This window comes from Peromyscus maniculatus, chromosome 19 (assembly GCF_049852395.1).
Source record: "Peromyscus maniculatus bairdii isolate BWxNUB_F1_BW_parent chromosome 19, HU_Pman_BW_mat_3.1, whole genome shotgun sequence".
In the NCBI taxonomy this organism is placed as follows: domain Eukaryota; kingdom Metazoa; phylum Chordata; class Mammalia; order Rodentia; family Cricetidae; genus Peromyscus; species Peromyscus maniculatus.
This window is the reverse complement of record NC_134870.1, coordinates 4720639-4741123: the sequence shown is the minus strand read 5'-3', so window position 1 is coordinate 4741123 and position 20485 is coordinate 4720639. Positions and strand designations below refer to the sequence as shown.

General features: G+C 42.0%; 1 protein-coding gene across 3 annotated transcripts in view; it reads left to right on the top strand.

Annotated features, from left to right (window-relative positions):
* Znf521 (zinc finger protein 521) overlaps positions 1-20485 on the top strand; it is a 309484-nt gene that overhangs the window by 198300 nt on the left and 90699 nt on the right. The gene's annotated exons all lie outside the window — the stretch shown is intronic.

Below are 20485 nucleotides of genomic sequence, written 5' to 3'. Positions count from 1 at the left end.
GTAGGTCTGTGTCCACAGTTTGAGTTGGTGGATAATCATGGTGTTGTGCAGAAGGGTTCTGGTTGTGGTCACTTCCAAAGCATAGGAACAGAGTTCTTCTCCTTTTCAAGAACATTAGCTCTCAAGTTAGTTAATTTTCACCGTTTTGGAAAATAAACCTTTGCTTGATAAAATGAAAGCATTGACTCTTCTGTATGTTATGAAGATGATGGTGTTTTAAAGAATATTATTATGGAAGTAAGGACTTGAGGGAGGGAAGAATTGTTGAGTCAGATTTTTAGATTGCCATGTGACTGGTAGCACACCTCTAGTGTTTGGAGTGGATGTCTATACATCAAAGGAATAAACCAGAGACCAAAAAGCATAGGCCATCTAAATCATTTTGTATGGGTTCTACTTATAAAGACACCACACACACACACACACACACACACACACACACACACACACACACACACACACACGCATGCACGCGCGCGCATATGTGTGTGTGTGTCTGTGTGTCTGTGTGTGTGTGCTCATATAGAAGCTGTGTTTGTCGCTGTCACTGCCAGCCTAAAGTGAAAATGCCCTGGTGGTAAAATGGTGGACTATGAAACCACTTCTCACAGTCCAGGCCTTCATAGAAAGCAGCTTAGGAGCGGTTGGCTACAAGCACGCACTGGGAGGGAGACAGGTTCTGATGGGATGTGTGAGGAGAGAAAAGGTCCATATCAGAGAGATTATGCCCAGTTCAAATAACCAGAGAGGGTACTCAGGATGTGGCTGCAGGCTGGCCTCCTTGGGGGCACATCAAACAGCACCCATTCCCTGATTAACCTGTGCTGCTGCCGTCCATGTAAGCCCTGGGCCTGCAAGAAAAACAACGGTAAGAGTGTACACGTATCCATCGCAATGGACTTTGTGTCCCGAAACACCCATCCAAGACTTAACCATAGCTACTATTTTTTATTGGCACCTAATAAATTATATTACTAAATTATCAAATCTGGTAAATTTGGGAGGACTGGAAATTTCCTGAGATTTTACAGGTACCTGCCATAGCCTTGCTTAAGTAAAATGATGTAACTAAAACCACACAGCTTCTGTTCCTTGAAATTTTTCATTTGCACTTTAACAAGATATCTGCTTAATAGTGGGAGGTCTCCCCTGGGTGCATAATATTGTGAGTGGCATTCTTTTTATTTTTGTTTTGTTTTTGTTTTTGTTTATGTTTTTTGAGACATAGTTTCTCTGTGTAACAGCCTTGGCTATCCTGAAATAGATAGTCTACTCTGTAGACCAGGCTGGCCTTGAACTCACAGAGATCCATCTGCCTCCTGAGGACTAGGATTAAAGGCATGCACCACCACCACCACCACCACCCCCCGGCTGTGAGTGACATTCTTGAGCATGCTTTATGGTTCATGTTCTGAACTTGGTTCTGATGACTACAGCCCAGGCTTGTAGAAGAAGACTTGGGAGTAAGCGGTGTGTTCCTGTCAAAGGGGCGATGGAAATTCAGCACGTGACCGGGAGAGGTAACAGCCCAGGCTTGTAGAGGAAGAGCTGGGAGAAAACAGGGTATGTTCCTGTCAAAGGGGCAATGAAAGTACAGAACTTAGTTTCTGCTACATTTGGGATTGTTGTTCAGTACACTGGCTCTTTCCACTCTTTCTTATCTATTCTTGCCTGAATTTGGTAATATCTTTTGCCACAGTACCTGGGTACTTAGATACTGAAAAGTGATTTAAGGATGCAATTTGCAGACTGATAAATCAGGTCCGTTTAGCTCTAGAGAAAGAAAAGCTAAGTGGGATTTGGTGGAAGGAATAATATTCCTAAAAGGAAATCAGTTCGATGCCAGTAAGCTTTTTGAAGTAGAAACTGTTTTGAAAGCATCGAGGTCATGATTGAATGGAGGCGTGAACCAGACTATCACATATTAGCAATGTGGGAGAGGGGCTCTTTAAACACCGTAGATGGATTATAGGACAATGTCCCACAGTCAGAAGTAGAAAGAGACTGAGAGAGCTGGATATGTGGAAGGTGGGATGTGGAGTCTCATGCTTCATTTTAGAAGCTAATCCTAGCAGTCATGAGAAATGAATTCCATTATAATTTCTGGCCTTAATGGGCATGTGGTTTTTCCCCTCATACTTTAAATGTCCTAATGCATCTGTATTTTCACTCTCTGAATTTGAATCTACATACCAAGAAACAATTTACATTTTTTTCCAATTGAGACAAAAAATATACTTACTCTGTACCTCCCTCTAGCCTGGTCCTGTTCCACCAAAACAGACCTAGGGGGTCCTATCAAATGGGTGTGTCAGCTTTGATGCTAATACTTGGGGAGAATGAAAACTGTATAATACTCTTTGTTTCACGGGAAAAGTAGAGTGTTGATTTTGTGTGGAAAGCTTTGATACAGCAGCTTGACAGTCAATTTCATCGGAATCTACTGTGCCAAAATGCAGACGTTGTTCTACGTTCATTCTAGCATAAGGTTTAATTATTAACATCATTGAATTAACTCTAAACCCAGTCTCAGTGAAGAGCCTTCTGCTGCCCCCTTTCCTGTGACACCACAGTACAGATTAAAATTGCATCTGTTAAGATTATATGGTGCATTTTGATTTCAGAAGGCCAAAGTACAGCATCCTCATGAATACAGCAGCCAGCGCCAATAACCTGTGACCAGTCACATACCTTTCTTATGGTAAAAGCTGAACGCGTAAGGATTATGATTTGGGAAAAAAGTATAAATCTGTCACCACAAATCCAATCTTTGCCATGGCTTTGTAAACATAGACTGGAAATCATTCTCTCCTTAGCTCTGATTCTAATCATAACACATATCTGAAATTTCATAACTTTCTTTTGTTCCACACACATCCTAAAGTGTATAACATTAATAAATAGAGGCATAATGAATGTGACTAATTGATTTTGGCAGTCAAAGACTGGCATACTTTTTATACAACAGGGACTCCATTCAAAGAAGCTGAACTGCCATTAAGAGCAAAGCTTCGAAGCAGTAATGGTTTCTAATTTGGATTATGTGTGAGGTGAGCAGAGCGCAGTTATTCATAGTAACTTGCCACTTAGGGTTTTTGTTTCATTAGTGACCTTTCACTCACCACATCTCATTCCCCTAAATAAAAATTTGGTCTTCTGGAATACATGCATTGTAAAGCCCGGTTGTTGCTTTCATTTGTTTATGTTTGCCAGTGCAGGGGATTGAACCCTGGGCCTTGCATGTGCTTAACAAGTGCTCTACCACTGAACTACAGTAGCGGCCCTCTGTGTGCTCCTGTCACTGGGAGACGGGCCACCAAGTTCCCTGAATACATCCTTGTAAGAGTCTGTCAAAGCTGGAGATGCGACCGTGAAGAGGGTGCCCCGGCCTTCCGCTCCTTCATTTCGACCCGGCTAACTGCACCTCTGCTGCCAACATTTTTAGTCCCTGGGTCTGCTTGTCCAGTCAACAGAACCACCACTAGTAACTAGCTTTCTGTGTGCAGACCAGACACTCTTATTAACGTGTAAGCACAAATACCAAACTACAGCATCTGCCAGATGTTAGTGAAAAATTAATTCCTTGAAACTCCGAGGGAAAAATAGGCCTGGATTGTATGATCAGCCTTACCTTTAAAAATGTGACCGGCCTTCAAAAGTAATTTTACTTCCTTTACACACTCTCTCAACACTAACCTGTACTACAGGGCTGCAGTTTCATAGTGGACTGAAGATGAAATTTGGTGTCACTGAGGCACTAATCAACAAGCGTCATTACAGGTAGTTAACAATGCCGCGTTAAGCTTTGTCGTCCGAAACCAGAAGCCCAGCACTTAGCGCAGGCAGAGGCGATTTAGAAGGCAGAGAATGGCTGTTTTTAAGGGTTTACAAGAACAAAAATTTATATTAAAAATAACTTTTTTTGCTCTGCAGCCTGGCTCCCCCAAAGGACAGAGATGATGTGTTTGGCGGCAATTAGGAAAAACTCTAATGGGAAGTCCAGTCATTTCCAAGCACAGTGCAATTGATTTTTCACCAATCAGAATAGGGAATGAGATGTTCTAAGTCCATTATTAAATTATTTATGAGGTCATATTAAATCTGGTCACTTCTCCTGGCATTTCAGGTTAGTGAAGATTTCTCAATCATGGGGATGACAGACTCGTGGAAGGTGATTTTGTGAGCTGGGCATCAAATGCCACCCTTGATTGCTGTGATTAAATGAGATATGCTGTTGGGAAAAGGATAAGAGCCTCTGTTGCCATCTGCATCTCACCTGAGATAGCACTTATGCTATTGACTGAACTTGAGGTAGCGTTTCAAGATGTGAGTGGTGTTCATTGGTAAAGATTTCACCCTAGATTAGTGATTTTTGTAAGATTAATACCAGGGCTGATTAGGGATGTATTGTCTGCTTCTTTCAGAAAAAGCCCCACTAAGACTCAGCAGTCCTGTGTGATTGCAGTTGATGTGACTTCCACTCACTAAGGAAGGAAGAGTGAGGCGTTTGAAGGGCTTTCATAAGAGATTACCTTCTCTTCTGGTTCCCTTAAGCATCTCCTATGTCTTTCCTTTCCTTGTCCCTCAGCTCTTCAAGTGCCCTGGAAGCAACGTTAGCAGAGTTGGAGTTCAGGAACCATGCAAACTGTAGACCCCCGTTCCTTTAAAATTTAAGAGATACCAAATCCCTGTCCAAAGTCAATATTTGAGCCTCTTGGGCTTTTATGTTTCCTGTAACTGTAATTTTTAATTACTTTTCTATCTTTGAAGACTAGACCTTCTCATCTGAAAATGGCCTGTTTTGCACAGGAAACCCATGATTTGGTCCACAGCTTGAAGTTCTGTGTCTATAATCCAGGCCAGGAAGACTATAGCCCTGGGACATGTTACTAGCTGTCCACCTAACCTCTGGGCAGGGTTTTCACATCTCCGGATCACATGTTCCATCTGGCGGATATGGCTTGGGATACTAGGTCTGCATACTTCCATACCACTCTTGTGAAAATGAACTGAGAAGGCATGTTAAAATTGTGTAAAACAATCATTAAATGTTATCTCTTTCCACTTATGAGTATGTTTTTGTTTTTTCTTCAACTGCCATTGGCTCCATAGAAACCAATGAAGTTGAAATTGACTTCTTTGCTATAGAAATAGTTGGATGGTAAGAGAGAGAGAGTGCTAAACCACGCAAAAAAAAAAAGAAAAAGAAAACAAAGTTTATATTCTCTCCTTGGAATTATAGTACAGTGGTAGAAGTCAGGGTAGTCACTATGGAAACTGGTCTCTGCAGCGTGCCCTCCTCTCTCCCTTACACAAATGAAGTCTTTGTGTGTACCTGTGCACATACATACCTACACACACACACACACACACACACACACACACACACACACACACACACACACACACGTCATATACGGAAGCCAGTCAGTGTAGAACCCAATGACACAGTCTGTACACATCCTTTCTAGAAACTGTAACAAGCTTTAACTACTGCAAGTAGTAGAATTAGCTCTGATCCCTGGGTCTCACACTTGGCATTGATCAAGTGACAGTGACCTGGGTGCAGAGTGTGAGTGGAGGAGATCTCAGGCAAGTGGGTTGGTACCTCTGACAGCTGAGGAATGGAGCGAGCCTGCTCCTGTTGTAGGCAGCAGGAGCTCATGTGACATTGGCAGGTTTCACAGCTCTCCTTTTTAGAGATCATTGTGTAGATACTTTCCTGTCCTCGCCCCTTCCTCTCCCAGTTTTAAAATCAAGGTTTCGCTGTTGTCTATTGTGGACTGCTTTGTGTTGGGAAGCCTGCATCTCTCCTGGTATGTGTTTGGGACCGGGTGCACACTACACCTTTTCAGGTCCACAGGGATAGGACCAGATGGAAGAATTTGATTATCTAGCAGTAGAGGACCAACTGTTCAGTTGGATACAGAACCGGGAGAAACGGGTTGAAGAGATCTAAAATGGCTGTCGTATGTGGAGCCAACAGCTTCCGAAGGGAACCAGGCAGGCACTGAGGTGTAGTAATGCAGAATCTCTTCCAAGTACCAGCTGGGGCTTTCAGGAGCCGCTATCCCCACAGCAGACACTCAGCAGGCTCCAAGCAGCTTGACTTTACCATATGTGGAACTTTTTATTCTCCACCTCGCTCCCCAGAGGGACGGGCCACAGGGACACCAGAGGCAGGTGAATTGCTCCTAATGCAGAGCACTAAATCACTGGGTTAACATGAGAAGCCTGGAGAGAGGAAATGGATCTGCAGAAGACTGACTCGGAGTCTCTTAACCTTGGAGCTATTCTGAGCACCAAAAAAGATGCCGCATAATGTTTCATTAGAAGCTTTCACCTTGTGCGTACCCTCCTTTATGCGAGTGACCTTTTCCTCCTTGTACATATTTTCTAAATGCTTTTAAAAGCCATTCAATACTTCAGAATGCTAACTGTACATTTTTTATTCACACAGAATCATACCTTTAAAGTAACAAGGGAGCCAAGCAACACTGCAATCTGTGATTTGTGGGAATTTCTTGCTTTCTCTCTGTTCAGACACCCCAGTTTGACAGATGGGCCACAAAGCCACAGAACAATCCATAATTCCAGTTTGTATCATAAATTTTTTGTCCCTACTCCTCCACCAAATGCCTGCTTCCTGGTAGCTGAAATTGTCATGCCACAGTGTTGGCATGAATTAGTATAATTTAAGACATTTCTTTATAGTGGATGTAGAAATGCATTTTTTTTTAAATAAAAAGGCTAGGGGTAGCTAGTGAGATTTAAAAATAATAAGCATCTATCAGGGTCCACTTACAACAAAAAACAGAAATTTACTCAATGGAACCTTTCAAAAAATTTTGATCCAGTTCTATTTTGTCCATATCTTCCATTTGATCACATTTATTTTATTTATAAAATGCCCCTGCCCTTGTGGATGGTGTTGCCTTTCAAATTAGTGCTTTGCATGCCCTTAAAGATATAGTCTCTGATTGCAGAGTATTTTTAAATGAAAAAACAGGGGTTTTTTTCTTTGTTTTTGGTTTTTTTTTTTAAATTCTGTAAACTTCTAGCAATGAGGAAGCAAACACCCCAGGAGAAAATGCGGGGAATTGCAGAGGGTACCCATCTCTAAAACCAAAGCTGTGTGTAAGAGACGGTTTCCAGGGGAACTCTCGTGAGGCCACACTGGTTGTCACTGGATGACCCTGCTGAGAAACTGAGTACCCATTTAGGGAAGGAGATGGACTTGTCTTGAGGAAGAGCAGGGGGCTTTCTCTTTCTCACACCTTAAGGAGCTTGCACTGGACTCAGGCTATATCATCAGAAGTGTGGTCTTGAAGAATTCATAGTGCAAGGCAGGGCACTGTTCTTACGACTTAAGGAAAAGGAAAAACAGCCACCGTCGGTTTTCAACACCAGCGGATTAGTCCAACAAGCCTGCCTCCTTTAACCTTATGAAAGACCACACTAGTAATCAACTGGTATCACCAAACAAATACTAATATATAGACTCAATCAACTAGTAGACCTGTATTATTATAAAGTAGAAGGTACAGTTGATTACATAAATTCCTGTTAGTATTCAATTGCTTGTTATAGTGCCTAGGATTAAAACCAGGGCCTAATTCATGTTAGGCTAATGCTCTGTCACTGAGTCACATCTCCAGCTCAATGATAATCTTTGAATATATGGGGCTGTCCTGCAAAAGGACACTAATTCTGCCAATTACCTGCTTACATTTTCCTGTCCTAATTTCTACCAGTGGGGATGTGCTCATTTCAAAACTGTTGTTGGGAGATTCCATGGAGAGAGAGCTTTGCTTCTGTGCAGGGAAATTACTTCAACTGTATTTTGTGTTAAAAGTACCAGCTACAAAAAGAAGAAAACAGAGGCACACCATAGCAAAGTATACTTCTATGATTTTGGTGGGTGATACATATGTATGTCTCTATGTCTATTGTTTGTAAATAATGATTTGCAGTGTTTTGTATGTGGGTTTGGCAATATAGAACAAGAAACAGCGGAGAGTAAATTTATAACAAAAATCTTATTTGAAAAAAATCCAATTAACTTCAGCATACACATTGAGACAGATTCTAGCAAATTTTAGGTTTATTCTGCTACTACGGAATTTTAAATATCATGATAGCAATTCATTTTCCTTATGTTTCCCAGATGAGCTGTCATCCATGGGTAGAGGATGAGGTATATAGCAACAGGTTTGACTTGTGGGAAAATCTCCACCCACTGTCTTTTTCATTTTTAAATTATTTTTTTCATTTTAAGAAAAACTTGAATATGCTAATGAGATATAGCAGCCGTGTTTGGGATAGGAAAGTTTGCCTTTTAAATTTATTTATTTGTTTGTTTGTTTATTGGTAAATCTGCTGGCTACAGAGTGAAACAAACTGAATGGCACTTTTGTGTTGCTTGGCGACAGCCCTACCTAGAACACATTTAGGGGCTGAAGCTTAAAAGGTTGGCAGCCTTGAGAACATTGTCTGTAGGCTGTTACTGATGATTTAAGCCAATTAAACAGAGTGGTTCTTTTTGGTGCCGTTTGGCAGAAAAAGGTGGAATGGTATTGCGTGATAAAGAAGAGCCAAGGTCTGTGTAGTTTCTTCTGCACATGTGATATCTCTGTAACTCATAAATTCAAATTACTTGTAAAAGCTGCCCATGATACATTTGCTCATTAACCATATGGAAAATGGCACTCAGGAATTTTCTACAGTGTGTTTTCAAAGAAAGAATCCAATTGCAGGCAGACATTCCTTAGTACAGTGTTTGTGCAGCTGTACTTGTGATTAAATTACACCAACCCAGGCCCACATGTAGCCACAGAACTTATTGCTCTGAGTACAAAGCACCTTGTAAGAGCATGAGAACTCTCATTGTGATGTTTTTTGGCCTCTTGGCCACCATATCAAGCTAGCATCAAAAGCCGCGCCTGTGCTCGGAGGTCTCTGGAGAAGGAGCCCCGGGACAGAAGAGAGCTGCTCTCACTGTAGGAGGAACTTTGACAGTCTACCGGGGGATGCTGGGAATGCTGCTGTCAGCAGTTCCAACAGCGCAAACAGTGTGAAGAAGCTTCCACAGGGATTGAATTACTGAAGACTTCTGCTCCGTGTTTTTTGGTATAATTGAGAGCACAGAGGGAGCTTGATTTCTCTGTCTTATGATTTGAAGGTGAAGACAAGAGCCTGCAGGGCTCTGTCAGAGTTATGGGCATGCTCAACCTAGACTTCAAAAAAAAAATCTAATTCCCATAAAACCGTACAAGGCTGAATTGCTTACCTGCATATAAAAGATTTACTTTCACTGAATCATTTAACACACAACCATATTAATTGCATTTTGAAAAGGAAAAGCAGCCCAGAGTACAGTACAGCACAGTGAAAAAATGCAGCCAGGGTGTGTGAAAGAGCGCCTAGCTTTGAAAGCTGCTCGAAAGTGAAACTGGTGGATACGGATGCACTGACATCCCTGGCCACACACGAACACACAAGTCAGAGAGCTTCGCGAAGAGCACATTGGGGTTCACTGTTACTTCTACTGAAAACGAATTAATGCCCCTGTTGTAGAAATTAGACACATCCAGGTGTATTGTAGCTATGCTGCCCTGGTGGCTGTAACTATTACTCTGGCTGTGCAAGAAAAACAGTAAATAAAGGCGTGTAAAAAATGCCATCTGGTTATCCTCTGTCTGGGTTAGCGTGGACCGTGAACCGAGCGGGCAATAGAGTGATCTGGCTACGAGGCCAGCTTTGCCTTCTTTTTCATGCGTGGTCTGACCCAAATGCTTTCCTTGTCTAGGGGAGCGCCAGCAGTGGCAATTTAGTCTGAGGGTAACGGTAAGATCGCTTGAGCCATGCCCCCAAATGCGAGGATACATCATCACCACGCCTGCAGGTAGTTTCAATTAAGCTGGTACTAACACACAAGACTCTGGGTTTTCCTTGTTTCTCTCCTGCAAAAATGTGGTCAAAAGGCTTGATCAAAATGAAACCTTCTTGGAACAGTCGCTTGGTTTTGGACACACACTCTGGCCTCAGAGAAAGAGCGTTAGGTTCATTCTCTCCCCCAGTGTGCCTGCCTTCTCTACCTCTCAGCCTCCTCCCCCAGGGTTGACTCTGATGGCCTCTCTTGACTCCTGGAACATCTTTAAGCATTCATCCATCTGAAACCAAATTAACTCACAATGGGGACAGCCCTGGAAGGCACAGAAGCTCAAATGTATTTACACAGTGACCCAGCATACTTTATTTTAACTATTCCTGCTTGAAGCCTTTGTAGAAGAGAAGGGAGTACCACCCTAGAACAAATACCAATTGTCAGCTTTGCTTTCACATCGCCAGCAAGCAGATCTTTTCCAACTGGGAGTAATATCCTGTTAGCTATGTTTAATTCTCCTTCACCTGGGGGATTGAGAGTACCAAATGATTTCAACTGCTCAGGCATTACATTTCGGTCTGTCCTCTCCTTCTGCCCCTGTCTTTCTCCCGTATCCCTTCTGGGACCTCCTTGTCATTTATAGCAACAAGACAGCTTCTCTGTAAACCTAAACAAGCAGGTTTCCTTTAGGAAGGAACCCTTCAGAGATGCCAAGAGTCCCACCCACCCACCCCTCCACCCCTGTCTCTAGCAGGGCACCTCTGTCCTTATACCATAACCATCCATCCTTCACTCAGTCTGTTTCTTTTTCTACTCTGGAAAAAAATGCTTTTGAGGAGGAACATAGACATTTGTGTGACTTTGGACTGGAGGCAGTTTACCTTTGGCCATGAACTGGGCTCTGTGTATGTGGTGTTACCACAGGCGTTCTGTTCGATTGCATTGTGTCTTAACAACAAAGCCCCCCGTGAAACTCAATAAAATTACCAATTTCACAGTTGATTTTCTTCCTGCTCTGCTCTGCAGCCCTCTCACTCCTGGCCTGTCTCCACACACTGCAGGGGATGGTGTCGGACCAAACCAATCACACGGTGCTAAAAAGGAAGCTTGATACAAGCTAGGCTGGGCTTAATTCTCATTAGCATGTCCAGCAACTTTTAAACCTTTGAAACACCTTTGTCATTAGAAATACATCAGCATTGATCGTGAGGGAAGGGGAGTGCTGATCTGGATGGTGGATCAAATCTACTGTTGTGCTCCATGGAAGCCATGGTTGCATCTCACACGATGCATGTGGACCCAGTTGATTTTTCATGCTACCCTGTGTTGTCTCTCTGATATTATTGACTATGCTAACTTTAGTAATTTAAAAATCAATCCAAGCCATAGGACCTCCACTCTATAAGCCTTGGATCACTGATTAGAAACTTGTGCCACTAACTAGCCATGTGGTCCTGAGTTAAACTCTCCTCTTCTTGTCTTTTGTCCCCCTTGGGAGAGGAGTGCCATAGAGGGGGCCATTGAGAACAATGTATACAATCAACCACTGTGTTCTTCTGTTCTTTACATTAATAGTCAACATGTCAAATGTCTCAAATGAGTCGAGTATTAGCTTGATAAGCCCCATCCGCCTTATTAACTACAAACAATAAACATGACTTGATGCTGTCTAAAAACACAACTTAAAGGATTACAACTAAATTATAATCTACTCTGTTCACAGAGATAACCAACTTTGAACTATTTTAATTATGATTTGATTTTTTTTAATAACCACATCTAATTATGAACCCACACCTTAGTTAGATATGGATTTGTTTTTGATTTCTTTGCCTGGTCTCTTCATTGCATTCTTATATTAAATAATAGGCTCTGCTAACAGCCAAGCCCTGTTGGACTTCTGTAAAATCCAGTGGCTTGTTAGAGGCTATGTTAAAATGTATTGACACATGGAGAAGGTTATTGACAGGGCAATTGAGTGGTGGGTAGATGTTTGGGTAGATGGATGGATGGATAGGTGGGTAGATGGATGGATGGATGGATGGGTGGATGGGTGATAGGTAGGTGGATGGATGTTCCAGTAGGTGGGTGGGTAGATGGATGGATGGTTGGGTGGATGTTTGGGTAGGTGGGTAGGTAGATGGATGGGTGGAAGGACTAATGAACTAATGAACTTTAGTGTTGAAATCTGCATTGGTTTCATGTGTTACAGAAATATACCTAGTATTATAAAGATTACAAAGGCCACCTTTATGTTTGAAGTTATGTGTTGCTTTTATATCCTTCAATTATTATCTTGAGTTTGCTTTTGTTTTTGGCTTGATTGAAGCTCCTTTTTATCATTGTAACTCTTTACGTCAAGTATTGGGGGAAGACTGCTTCCCCACGTGTGATGGCGAAGACATTTTCTCTTTATCCATTCCACCTTCACTGTGGCTGTGATGTGTGACCCCAAGTGTTACGGAAGCACAGTAGTTATTCTCTTTGGAGGAAAAAAAAAGGACTCTGGTGAGCTAAAGGATGACCCAAGCATAGACTTCCTTTGGGAAAACATGATTCACCCAGGAAATTTAGCTTTTCTTACATTTTCTGCCCTCGATACCACCCCCGACAGCTCCCCTGAGGATGGGAAAGTTTAAAAATCCCACAGAAGACAATTCCTATGTGTCCAGCAGCTATAGCTGATCATGTTGTGACCCGCCATCCTCGTTAACGAAGTGGTTGGGGAATACCAGAAGCCAACTCGCTTGTCTGTCTTTTAGAGCTAGAAACCAGAATATTTGTAGCAAAAGAGTTACAGTGCCGACTCATCTGAAAACATGAAACAAATTGGGTTTTGTGATGCATAAACTGCTCTCTGAAACCTAGCACTTTCCTGCACAGACTCTGGTTGCCAGCCTAGGCCCCGGGGCATGCCCTCCTCCATCCCGCACAGACTGGGGTTACCATCCTGCAGTTCCAAGCCAGGGCTTTAGTGCCTACGTGGGAGCACGCTTCCATTCATTCAGAAGGTCATGATTTTATAAGCTCATACTTCATGAGGATTGTAAGCAAAGTAAGTGCAGTAGTCCCTCTTCAAAGCATTATTTGAGACAGACACATGGGAAGGGGTGAGGAAGTTCAGCACTTTATTGATAATCGACCCCCATCCACCATATTAGCCATTTCACCACACACCATGAACCTTGAAACTAACTGCCAAAACCCATTCCCCTCTATTGTGTCCTTAAATAGTGGCATTTGCTCTTTCTGGTCCCCAGCACCAGCTGTCACACTTGATTTCCATGAGATTTTCTACCCATCCTTCCCAAATAACTTTAATTGCTTCAGAATGTATGTGCTCTATCTCAAACAAACCTCAGCCTCCCACCATGGATGTGTGTGTGTGTGTGTGTGTGTGTGTGTGTGTGTGTGTGTGTGTGTGTGTGTGCCTGAGGCAGGTGGACAGAGAGGACACAAAGGCGTGACGTGCAGTGATGCCTCTGGTTCGGGTGCTCCCGTCACAAGCTTTCATAATGAGTATAGTGCACAGAACCATGAGTTATCATGACTGTGACCTGCCTCGGGAGGTCCCATGCCACATCTGTATTAACAACTGCATCTGCTTCAGGGTAACCTTATTAGCTTGTCACAGCTGAGCCAGGAGCCTCAGGAGGTATTAGACCAAGTCCCCAGAGAAGTCGAGGCCTTCTGCTCTCCCTAGATCCAGTGTGGTGTCCAAAATTTAACGTCAGGACCTGCTGAATTGTATTTTGAATTATCTGCTATAGCAACTCTAGCAGAAAACAACACACACCACAATGCCCCTAAAACTTGGCAAGCTCCCCAAATGCCAGCTCCAATTCCCATTATGGCATATGGCTTGTGTGTTTCACATAAAAAGCAATGGAAATATCAAAGGAAAAATTCTCACCTTGATTTCTGTTTGTCTTCTCACTCTGGGAATGTACAAAGTGCTGCAAAGAACACAAAACCGAGAGAACATGGATGTGTGAACTTCTCTGTGGAAATTTTATTCCACTTCCAACAACACAAGTAGTAAATAAAATCCAAGTGAATGGAGTGGTGTGGTAAGGGAATGTGGTGGGGGGGCGCATATGCATTTGATGATTTTATATATATGTATATGTACATATATATAATCACACACACACACACACACACACACACACACACACACACGGGCATCTATATATGAAAGAGCACTTAAGTGAGTTTGCTCTGGCAACTAAATTCTGGAAAAGCTCTTACATCCCTTATTTCAAATGAATCAAGCAGGATTAAACTCAGCTAAATGTATCTCCTTCATTCATTCATTCATTTATTCATTCATTCACCTCTTAGACCATAAGTAAACAGAACAGCAAGTTCACCTGCGCATGGAGATCAGCATGCTAAAGAGAGCTCCCAGGGTGCACTGGCAACTACTCCTAAGGGGCGTCTCTGTCGTGCACAATCTCAGCCAGTTTTATCCTTGAGTTTTGTATTGAACGCTAGCGAAGTGGGCAGAGTAACATGCCCGAAACAAGACTTTGATGGCTAACTCAGATGGTGCCTCATGGAATTCCATCTTGAACTAGTAGAATGTTGTTGGCATTGAGTTCACTGGGGCCTTCTGCATATCCCCTCCACTAGATCTCAAAGCCACCCTGAGTTTTAATACTGAAGCCTCCTTGGTAGAGACTCTGGAACCAAACATTTGTGTGTATCATCTCATCCGCCAGCATTACACTGTATACTGTTTATTGCTACAGTGGGGACAAGACCAAGATGTGCAGAAGCTGTGTATCTGCATACCTGATCCCTGCCTGTCTGAGCAAGTCACACTGAGTCAACCCTAACGGGAAGTTCTTCTGTTTCATGCATTCAAATGAGCCATATTTTAAGGCCTGCTATTCTCTAGGTATTTTGCCTTTTCTTTCTTTGTGCAGTGCTGAAGACAGAACCTAGGGTCCTGTGCATGCTAGAAAATTGCTCTGTCACTGACCCATTCTGGGCCTCTAATTCTTCCCAGCCATATTAAAAGTCCAAGCTTCTTTTCTCTCCTAATTATTTCACATGCAAACCTACTCATTGGATTTTACATTGAGAGTCACTGCACCTAACCAGAACCTTTATCCCTTTATTCACAGAGGTTATTATTTCTTAGGCATCCATTTTCATAAACCAAGAAAGGCCATTTTAGTCCCACAGTGTCTATTTGATTGTTCAGTGTTGGGCATTTGTCCTCTGTAGTAAGCAACACTCTTGTTTCCTACAGTCTGTGGTCTGGATGCTAGCTCAGCAGGTCACAAGAAGATGTCAACACAGTCTATCTCTAGATCACATTTTCCAGCTTCCCCTGGTCCAGGATATTCCTGGGAACTAAGGCTGTCAACGCGTTGGACAACACAGTAAATAAATGTACTGATCTTACAGTGATTTTTTTCAAATGAGTGTTCACCAGGCCAAGTGAACTCACAGTGACTGCTGACTATCAACAGTGTGGGGGGGGGGGGCCTCCATCTGTCCCCAGGCCACCACTCCAAATATTCAGACTAGAAGCCAGATGAGGCTCACACCTGGTCGTGTGAGACTCCTCCCACTTCCCCCCAAGTCTGCTGTTTCTGCCTTTCATATTTCTCTGGGGCCATTTCCGGTTCTTCCTAGTTCTAGCTGACTTTCTTTCTTCTCCTTTTTCCTCCCCTTTGTTTTCAGCTCCTGAACTGTTGCCTGGAGTTAATGACACTGTGGTTTCAAGCATGATGGTTTGAATTTCCCCATGCAGACAGCTTGCTTATTCAGAGACTAACTATATGTAAAGCTTATTCCTGGTTCTCTTTAATCTGTAGTTTTGTAATCAATTTAGAAAATATTTTCAAAGCAGAAAATATAACACCTTACAACCCCAACCCAAAGAGCCATATCATGCTTAACTATAGATAGACATGTATATATGCTTTGAACATGAATTGGTCTTGATTTGTAACGTCATGTTAACTGACTTCTGCTTATCATATTCTGAAGTTCTATAAAGCAGCGCCTGCTGCACTGTGCCCACCATTAAGGAGCATACTTGCACATATTGCATTATCTGGAGTTGGATACTTTGAATTGTAATTGTGTTGGTTAGAGTTTGATTTTTTTTAACCTACTTGACACAAGCTAGAGTTATCTGGGAAGAGAGAGCCTTAACTGAGAAAATGCCTTCAGGAGGTTGACCTGTAGTCATTTCTCTGGGGCATTTTCTTGATTAATGATCGGTGTCAGAGGTCCCATCCTGTTTGGGGTGGTGCCACCCTTGAGCTGGTGGTCTTGGGGAGTAGAAGAAAACAAATTAAGCAAGCCAGGAGGTCACTAAACTGTTCCTCAAAGGCTGCTGCAACAGGTCCCGCCTCCAGGGTCCTTCCTGGAGTTTCTGCCCTGCCTTCCCTGCAGGATGGGAAATTGAAATGAACCCTTCCCATCCGAAGTTGCTTGGGGATGGTGTACCTCACAGCTACAGAAGCAAACTAACACGTTTAAGATACAGTATTGCTCTTCTAAACATCATGATGAGCACTTTGCTGGATTACACTCTGGAATGGTCTCTGATTATCTCATTGTGATGCTGCCAGTAGTAAAAAGGTGTAAGAACATTCTTAATGTTCTTCCCATGAGCTTTAAAATTTATGGCTTAGAAAAGTCATACTGATGCACAGGCCTTTTCCACTAGCATCCATTTCTGGATACCTTTGGACACACTGAATAATGGTCATTGTTTAAATAAATATATTTTATCCCAAAAACTTACATACAGATTATAACACTTTCTCATTTCAATTTCCAGTTTTTAGTATTAGTAAGATTTATTTATATTTTACTTTTCTTTTTATTTGTTGTTTCAGAAAGAGCTTGTTTCTACCTTATTTCCATTAAAAATTAGTGCTTGTCATTTATTTTTTTAGAAAAGATCTTTTTTATTTTTTCTTCTATGTGTTTGGTGCCCACATTGGAGGGGAGCGGGTGTTGGAGCCTCTAGAATTGGAGTTACAGAGTTATGAGCCGTCATGTGGCTACAAGAATAAACCCTGCCTCCTCTGGAAAGCAGCTGGTGTGCCTAACCTCTGAGCCCCTCGCCAGCCTGTCCATCATTGTCTACTAAAGGAGTCTTCACGCGCTGAAGCTTACGTTTCCTTTTGCTGTGATTTGATTTCTTTTGTATTTGTTTGTTGGTTGGTTTGTTTGTTTGTTTGGTTGGTTGGTTGGTTGGTTGTTTTTTTTTCAAACAGGGCCTCTCTACAGAGCCCTGGCTGTCCTGGAACTCACTATGTAGACTGGGCTGGTCTTGAACTCACAGAGATCCACCAGCTTCTGCATCCCATGTGCTGGGATTAAAAACATGCACAGCTATGCTCAACCTGCAACTTCCTTTCTTAGTTGTGTCTGATATACGTTGTTAAAAACTTCATAGCAACTTAAAAGTGCATTGTGTTTGCTTCATCTTGTTATACTTTTATTTTAGTTAATACATGAGAACATAAAAACTGTTAATATCAATAAAGTTCCACATGGTATTTTGATACATGTAAACATTGTATAATGTTTAAATTGAGTAAAATATGTCTTTATCTGTGAGAACTTTTTTTTCCAATATATTTTTTGATATTGATTAGTTGGGAATTTCACATATAATTCTCAGTCCTCCCAGGTCTACCTCCCTCCTTTGTGACCTCCCTCCCACAAAAAGAAGCAAAAAAAGACAGGAAGGAAGGAGAGTGGAGAGGAGGAGAGGAGAAATAAAGGGAAGGAAAAAGGAAAGGGAAAAGAAAAGAAATGTATACAAAGTCCAACTGCCCCTATACTCAGAGGGAGATGATCAAACTCCCAGGGGCCAGCCCTTTAAAGAAAACTGAGTCCGTCCCCACCCCAGCTCTGCCAGAAGTCATCAGCTGTGAAGAGCTACACTTCAGCATTCCTGTCACAATTCAGAGTTCTCTTCCATGGCTTCCTGTCTAGAATGTTTCTTAAGGGCAGGAAGTCTTTGACTCCTGGTGGATCTCTTTAAACTCATTCTTCCTGGCTTTTGAAGATGCAGTCTATTCTCTGTCCATAAACACTTTGTATAAAATAGCATCCTAGAAGTGTTTGTTCCTGCCTAACTTAGTACCCATCAACTAACTATCCCTTCTCCCCTCTACTCTCTGCAGGCTCTAGGAACCATCAATCTATTCTCAACTTCTATGAAGTTAACATTTTTAGGTTCTACATATAAATGAGATCATATAGTGATTGTCTTTCTGTGACTGCTTTACATCACACGAAATAATGACGTCCAGTTCCATCCATGTTACTGCAGATTACAGGATCTCACTGTTTATGGCATGTGCTATGCTTGCTTTCTCCATTCATCAGCTGGGGACATGTAAGTTGTTCCCATTTCTTGGCTACTGTGATATGCTGCAGTGACAACAGGATGTCTCGTCTACATACTGATTTCATTATTCTTAAATATATACACATTAGTGGGATGACTGAATCATATAAGCCTGTTTTTAATTTTATGAGGAGCGTCCACACTGGGAGTTTCCATGGTTCCTGGATTTCACATTTATACTAACAGTGGACCAGGGTTTTCTTTTTCTTAAACACTTGCTAATTGTTTCCTACACTGTTTTTGATAATAACCATAGTTTTGATTTGCAATGTCCTTATTATGAATTCTTTCATATATACACTGACCAATTGTAGGTCATCTTCTGAGAAACGTCTACTTTTAAAAATGTCTCTTTTTAAAATAATTTCCCATTTTATTTTACTATGAAGATTTTGTGATTTTGGTCTGTCAGTTGGTTGGTTGGTTGGTTGGTTGGTTGGTTGGTTGGTTGGTTGATCAGTTGGTTGGTTGATTAGTTGGTTGGTTGGTCAGTTGGTTGATTGGTCAGTTAGTTGGTTCTTTGGTTGGTTGGTCAGTGGTTGGTTGGTTGGTTGGTCGGTCGGTCAGTTAGTTGGGTTAGTCAGTTGGTTAGTTGGTTGGTTTAGTTTTGGTTTTTTTAAGTCAGAGTCTTTCTTTTTATCTTAGGCTGACTTCAAATTCTCAACCCTCCTACCTTGGCCCTCTGGGTGCAAGGATAACAGGCATGCATCAACTGTCCAAGCCTCTTGAGATTTTTAGTTCCTTATATAGTCTGCATATTCATTCACTCCCATCAGATGTCTAGTTTGCCGGTGTTTCCGCCCCTTCTCTGGGCTATCTTTTTGATAACTGTTGCTTTTAGCAAGTATAGTCAATGGATGAATAAGGTCCTACTGTCTGGACTGAGGCTGCAAATAACACATCAGACTGAAAAACTGAGTAGGTCAAACCTCATGGTGTTTCTGCTTTCCTCATTGGACTTTTGACAGCACACGTGTGTATCCTGTCTCTGCTTTAAAGAGGGGTATTCACATGAAAAAGGGTTTCTTCTGAACTAGAAAATATTGACAGTGGCCTGTGCAATCAAATTTCCAAAATAAGCTACAGATACAGCGAGGAATGGTATTATGCAAAGTCTGCAGGGGTGTTTGTGATGGGCACTGGACGAGTCCAGGGACACCCACTTACCTTCCTTTTAAAGAAAGTTTTGGTCCTACACAACCACTAAAGTCTCTTTTCAACTTACCTTCTCTCAGTCCATCCAAATGTGCCTCCTCAATCCCTTTCTCTAAGGAGCACATTTCCTGGAAACCCATCTTTGTTTATTTGTATATATGTGAATTCTTCACCAGTGAGTTGTATTAAATTTCAGGATAGTAACAAGCTAATACCATTTCTTCCCTTCCTCCACTGTACCTGGGATGGTGTTCAGCCCTGACTTGTTAGAATAACTTGGATGATTATACTTCTGAAGGCCGCTTTGCCAGTCCCTTTCCTCTCCCCATCTCTATTCCATGGTTCCTTAGAACTTGTGAACATTTCTTGGCATCAGGTCCCAAAATGCACCTATTTCCACATGTCTCCAGGGTAAATCCTTTCATCTAGATTCAATGTCACTTGATCAACTAGAGTAAACCTTAGTAATTAATTCATAAGGATACAGCAAGAGCCCATTCAGAGCTGGTGGAGAGAGTAGCAAATTCAGGTCACAGACTGTTCCTAATTTAGTCATTTCTTTACTAGTTGTATAAATAAAAGCTTTATTGAAAAATATCATGTTCATAAATAGCTGGACCCAAAATGAAATCAACATATCTTGCTATGCGTTACACCTTTGCTTTGCTAAGGGAACTTACAGGTGAGGACAGGATATGTTTGACTGGGAATGTGGATGGCAGGCACAAAAGTAAACATCTCCTGAGTCTGGGATCCTGTCACTGTTTCTGTACCTTCTCTGGTTTCCATGTCTCTGGTTTATTAGGAACATTGTCCTCGAAGAGTCCCCAGATTATACAATCAAGTTAAAGTATTTTGTTGCTTCTCTCATGTTCTTGGTATTATGAATGGTAAGACTTTGCCACTTCCTTAAGAACTATGCCAAGGCATGCTGGGAAGAGAAGAGGAATAGGTTATAGGACAAAGGGGGAAATTGCATCCTGCAAAAGCCTTTGAAGTGTTAGGCAATCCATCTGCCTGTTTGAGGCTGAGGCTGACTCCCTTTTTAA